Source organism: Fukomys damarensis, unplaced genomic scaffold (assembly GCF_012274545.1).
Source record: "Fukomys damarensis isolate Sample0158 unplaced genomic scaffold, DMR_v1.0_HiC HiC_scaffold_30, whole genome shotgun sequence".
Classification (NCBI taxonomy): Eukaryota; Metazoa; Chordata; class Mammalia; order Rodentia; family Bathyergidae; genus Fukomys; species Fukomys damarensis.
In genome coordinates this window covers 28,619,956-28,626,842 of record NW_022900942.1, presented here as the reverse complement: position 1 = coordinate 28,626,842, position 6,887 = coordinate 28,619,956, and the positions used below count along the sequence as shown (strand labels likewise).

The 6,887-nt window shown below is 31.9% G+C and overlaps 1 protein-coding gene across 2 annotated transcripts in view; it reads left to right on the top strand.

Moving 5' to 3' along the window:
- Wdr7 (WD repeat domain 7) overlaps window positions 1-6,887 on the top strand; it is a 351,633-nt gene that overhangs the window by 152,183 nt on the left and 192,563 nt on the right. The gene's annotated exons all lie outside the window — the stretch shown is intronic.

Here is a 6,887-nt window from a genome sequence, read left to right as displayed (position 1 = left end):
CTCACAGATAGTCTTTATATATATATATATATATATATATATATACACACACAATAAAAATCAGCGCTGCTTTTTAAATATTTACCTTGTGTGGATATCGAACATTTGTATCTGAACTATCATTACTTATCAGGCATAATAGTAAATTACAGAAAGCCCACATATGAAATATGTTTAGTCTATCTTTTTATAAACTTTAATTTTAATTACTGAAATTCTACATTCACTCAACTGACTTACTTTCTTTGCATGACCACAGGATTTTAAAAAGACCTGTATAATTTTAATAAACATTAAGTGTTACAAACTTTTTTGATATAGATGGCTAATAATTAAAATCTATAATTCTTGTAATGAAATATATTAAAATAATGATAATCCAATTTTTTAAAAGCATGCCCAGATAATATCAGTAAAATTTGTAACAAAAATTAAAGGGAAAAAATTTTTGTAATAGCCCTGGGCTGCAAATAAGTATTGCCTAAGTAGGGGAGCACTTGATTTTCAATAAAGGTGCTGAATAACCACTATTATCATGTATTAATGAATTGATTTGCATCTAGTAAGACAAAAGCTTTAAAAGCTTTGGTCCATTTTTCATTTCTTAAAAAGTGAAACCTTGTTGTGGTGGCTATTACTTGTTACTTTTCAATTCATTTGGTATATAAATTCTTTAATGAAAAATAATCCAGTTTAAATATAAATGATTTCAGGAACATCCAATCTTTCTGACATCATTTAGCACATTGCAACTACAGAATTTATTTTATTAGCTACTGAAGGACATTCATTTCATTTGCAGCTTTTTTTAATCTCGATTTTATTGCATTTTAATGTTGTTAAAGCTATGTTGTATTATTATATTTTAGTTCCCTGTAAAGCTAGACATTTTAGTTGATAAATATTAGTTGTTTAATTCATTGCAAAAAAATTTGTTTTTGCTATAATAGAATACTTCAATTATGTTCTAGAATAAAAGCTGAATTTTTGAGCAGTCAAGTTAGTATTAATTACTTGGACTAATTAAGAATTATGAATTATGTACTACCAAATTTATGAGACTACTTTGTATATACTGTGTTCTTATTGTTAACAAAATCAAGAAGGATAAAAATGCAAATCTAGTTTGGAGAGTTAATGCTACATACATTATATTTTAATCTGTAAGACATTTGGTTAAACATGTGTGATAAATGGCTTTTGTCGGTTGATATATTCATTTAATGCCATGAGTATGAAAAACAAGAATGTTCAATACCTGAAGAATTTAAATAACTAAAAGGCTGCCTTAACACGTTGTCAAAGCAACTAGCATGCTGCAGTCTGTAGATCGTTCAGGTTACCTTTAGATTGTGTGACTTGATTAAGATGTGCTATAGATTTTTGTGTAGGTTTAGAAGAAAACCATATTTCTTTTTATTGACTAGAATCCTATATAAATTGCATTATGAAAAATATGGTAGGTGTATTGAGAGAAATCTGTTTCAAGCACAATAATCTTACTTTAGGATAACTACTACTGTGGAGTACCAGTACTACAAAAGGGAAAGCTGACCCTGTTAGACATTCCCTTTGCACAATTTGATTAATTTTTTTAGATATTTCAAAAGAATTCTCCCAATAATATTTCTTCATAAAATAACTGGAAATTAAATAATGAAAGCTATTTTAAATGAATTCTTATTTGGAAGCTATATTTAGGCTAATATTTATTGCTATATTAATTGTAATTTTTGTCATAATCTGAGACTTAATTCTTAGAAACAGTCTGACCAATATAACAATTAGAATAGGAAGTACAGTATTTTTGCTAAACACAGAGTAATTATTTCTGAAATTTTTCTTTGGATGAGAATGTTTGAAGTATGAATATTAGAACATTTGAATCAGAGCCAAGCAGTCTTTGTTAGTGTTTGACTTATAAAAGTAAAGAAGCGTGGATGAAGCTGTGTGTTGCCTATGGTCAATTGGAACTAATTAAATTTATTTGAGATGAAGAATCTTGACTGAAAGAGAACAGCTGGAAAAACTGGTAAGGAAAACACTGAGTCTTGATTGAGATGATTTAAACCTTCATCTTGTCATTTAAAAAAAATATGCTGCAGCTTCTTTTTATATCTCTTTATATCTCTTTTTAAAAGAAATATCTATTGATCGGCTATACAAGGTATTGCCATCGTACCTTGGTCAACATACACAGTCAGATTTATTTAGCATTCTTTCTTCAGGCTCATCAGATCTTTCTTTTAATTACATATTTCAAATTATATATCACAACCATGTTAGTAATTTTGTAAATTAATATTGTTATGCAGGAAAATATTGAAACCTATTCTACATTTTAAAAATATTGTACAGTATACATGAGAAATGTACTTTCTTTTCCAATGGAATTGCTTCATGTTTTGCAATACTTTGTATGTTTAAAATATTTAAGTATTTTCTATAGAGTAAAATCAATAGTATTAAAATTATTCTAGATTATAATTTCATAGTCTTAAGAATATTACCATGCACTTGTGTATTTGCTTTTGTAAGTATATATTACAGTATTAGAACTTAAATGTTATATAGGTATAATATGTCAATATTTGTAAATATGCTATTTATATAGTGATATTGATAGAGTGTAATTAATGGAGTAAATGTTGCTAAAAACTAACTTATCTAAAATATTTTAGATGAATCATAATCTAATTTTTTTAAGTAGAATTTTTGTAAGACGTAATTTTCCTTTCGTAGCACTCTTCATGGTAAAAGACGGCATTCTAATTAGGGATGAAGTAATAGACCTAACTGCTTCATTTTAAAAGCAACCTTTTTGTAATTGCAGGCTGAAAGAATTTTAGAAGTATTGTATCACACACCTGCATGTATTCTTTTAGGAAATTCACTGTATTCTTCTGAGGATCATACTTTTGTGTCCTGTATCTTGTTCAATACAGCAAGGACAAAAACTGACCATGTAACAGTGATAAAGGACTAAGAGTCACTATGATTGTCAAAAAGGACAGTTTGATAGTTGACAGATTTAACTCTTTGTGACAGAAACAGTGATACATGGATCAACTACCTTTGGATGTATATTTTATAAAATGATGATTAGCTACACTTTAATTACTAATTAGGGCCAAATGAATTTCTCCCTATCACTGATTAATAGATTTTCAGAATAAATGCATTTTATTGGTATTGTATATTCAGTGTTGACAGAATCTCTATGTGTTGGCCTCCCCACTTCTGTTGCATTCTACAGATACGTGTTTGGATCTAATTCTTTGCAGATGTATATTTTATTAATATAAGGTTTACTTTTCTGCAAGGACATCTTATTTTACAGGAATAATTGTATAATTTTCTATAAATATGCCTTTGTTATTTCTTGGGTTGTGGAGTCAAAGTTTTTTGTAGGTGGAATCTTAAAAGCTTTTTTATCTTTCTCTGTTCATAATCAAATAGTGCCATTCCTTATTAAAAACTTACATAATGGGTACTCAGTGGCATAAGACATGTTATTTGACCTCTCAGATACAAGAATCTATGTAGCACAATTAATATGAAAAGATCTAGCAGTGATCAAAGTAGTTGTATATGTTTCATTCTGAACCGTTTATAGGAATCTTCTTAGTACTCAATTCATTCGTTAATTCAGTGAATTTATTTCAAACACCCCAGTGCCAGACACCGTTTAGGATATGTCAATGAACAAAATATGCAGCAACAGTTTTCCTTCTGGAGCTTGCATTCTAGTGGAGAGAGGCAGACAAAAATAATAATAATAAGCAAATATGTAGTATGTTAGGAGATGAGATAAGCTATGGAAAAAAACAGTAGACAGAGGTAAGAGAAACTGAATCTAATATACTTCATATATTTGTATAATATCAGTATCTCTGTTATATTACAGTTGAAAAGGATTTCCAGTCTGAGACTAATATTGATTTGCTGAATTTACTACTTACTAAAAGCCCTTTCTATAAGATGTTCATACATTTTTATGGCTGAAAGATAGGAAACTTACCATCTTAACATCCAGATAAGCCCAAAGAAAAACATATGAGATAGTATGTATTCAGATATGCGATGTATTTTCCAAACAAGAGTCAGTTTTATATTAATGAACTAGATTATACCTATACCCTCTGCATTGATTGATTGATACTGAGGATTAAACTCAAGCCCTTGGCACTGAGTTACACCCTCAGCCCTTTTTTATTTTTTATTTTGAGACAGGGTCTTGCAAGTCACTAAGTTACCTATGCTGCACTGGAACTTGGATTTGCCTGCTTCAGCCTCCCAGAGTGCTGGAATTATAGATGTATACCACCATGTCTGGTTACTGCCATTACTAATCTTTAATTTATAATTAGTAATTTAAAAGTAGTACCAAATCTCCATTAATTTTAAATCTCTTTTCCTAAATTGTCACTACCCTTGATCTTGACTTAAGCATATTAGCTACTACAAAATGTATGTGATTACCATATGAAGGCTCTTGGATAATTATAAATTACTAAAACTGTCATTAATTCCCACATAATTTTCATGAAAACAGATATTAAAAATAAAAGCATAAGTTTTATGGTTCTCTGAGTAAAATATATCATTTCAAATAATTTTCCTTTTATATTTTCTTTTTCAATCTGGAAGAAGAAGGTGTAATTACTCTTCCAGTACTGGAAGAAGGCCATTGAGCATGCTAGGCAAGTACTCTGTCACTAAGCTACATCCCAGCCCAAAATATTCAATACTTGGTTTTAGTTCTGTATTGAAAGGAAAAGTAAGATGTTCCTAAATATAGTCCTAGAAAATTTCTGACATAAATTTTGAGTATGGCAAGTTTGATGCTGTATAAAAGTGACATTCATTTTATTTCTTCATATTTCTTCTCTTGGTGGTTTATTTTCTCCATTCTTTGATTTTTGGCTATCAGTTGCATGCTTTCAATATCTATATCTGTAACCTAAGTTTCTCTTCTAGGTATGACAATTTGTATCTTCTTTGCCTATGGTTCATAAATACCTAAATGCCGAATTCAAAATGAGCTCATGTTCCTTTCTTTGTTTTTTTTGTTTTTTGTTTTGGTACTGGGGATTGAACTCAGGCCTTTGCGCCTGGGAGGCAGATGACAGAACCACTGAGCCAAATCGCTGGCACTCATGTTACTTTCTAAAACACATCTCTTTTCATTTTTATACCTCATTTAAAGGCATTACTTTTTTTTTTTTTTTTTTTGAGTCAGAATCTCACTGTGTAATTCAAGCTGGCCTTGACTCACTATTGAGCCCAGACTGGCCTCAAACTCACAGTGATCCTCCTGCCTCAGCCTTCCAATTGCTGGGATTACTGGTGTGAGTCACCACACCTGCCTAAAGGTATTACCAGTGGTACCATTAATTACCCAAATCCAGACTAGAAACTGAACCAAAATTCTAGTTTTCTCATTAGCCAACAATGTCTACATGTGTTGCAGAATTCCAAGAGACAGGAGACACCATTGGGAATCAGAAAGATTTATTTAAGGTGAATATTGGCTCAATAGACTCCTGTCCAAAGGAAGAATGTTGAACAAAGAAAAGTTCCAGCTTTTATACACTTGATCAAAGGGGGTGGTCTTTCTAGTGCATATCAAATAAGCTTACCATAACAGGACAAGGGCTGTTTTGTAATTTAGCCTTGTAAGGAGACAGTGCCTTATGAATCATATGAGAACAAGATATCATAAACTTTATTCATAGGACACAGTTATTAAATTTATCTGTACCAGAACAAGGAGTTACAGTTACAAGAGAGAGGGAGGTGATCTGAAGTTGTGGGGTAGACTGCCCAAGGCTGGGAAGAACTTGTTTTTCTTTAAGTTGGGCTTCATCCCTTCCTTTGATGCTCTTTATAACAAGTTTTACTAGAGAGTATCATCTTTATCATTATTATCATCATTTTTTTTTTTAATCACAAGGAGATGTGTAGTACAACTTACTGAGCAGAAGTTGGTATTTACTTATGGCCATCAGTCAAATGATTGTATGCCTGTCTATAAGAATCTCTATAACTAACAATGTTTTTGACAAGTAGGAATAAAAAACAAGGGAGAAAAGCAAGGCATGTAACTCAGTAGTACAGCTCCTGCTGGGCAAGCGTGAGGCCCTGAGTTGGATTCCCAGTACCAAAAAAAAAAAAAAAAAAGAAGAAGAAGAATTAAGGGGGAATTATAACAGAGGATAAGAAACTTCTGTTGTTGTTATAACTCTACGTTGATCTCAAGTTTTGACTATGCATGGCCTGGTCAGTTTACAAGGTACCCAGAGCAGGGCTGTTATTTCCTCAGGCTTTTGCCATATTGTAGACTAGTCAATTTCCAGGGTGACTAGAGCAGGGCTATTGTTTCCAGTGATGGCCTGATCTTTTCCCAGGATCAGCTGGTTCAGGTGGTCTGGATTCTGCTGGTTTATCCATTTGTCTTAAGCTGTTGGCTTTAGCCAACTTTGGTAGATCTAAGACACAGTTCCCATAATTTTAGCAGCAGTGGGGGTGGATAGAGTTACAGTATGAGGCCCATCCCATATGGGCCCCAGAATTGTTGGATTTAATTTTTTTGACTTAAAGTTCTCTGGATTGAAGGGTTGCATTGGGTCTGTTATGCTTATAGGTATTCTCTCTTGTACCCAGTTATGGATACCTTGTATGGGCATTCCCAAAGCCTGTATTTGTCTTGTTATGGACAATTTCTCTAGTTTATAGAGATTATCCTTAAATTGACTTACTGTTAGGGGTGGCTGGCCAGACAAAAATCTCATAAGGGGAATACCCAGGTCTTCTTTGGGGACTCACATTATTTATTTTTGTACTTTTTTTCCCCCCAGCAGTTAAGTCTTTTTTTTTTTTTTTTT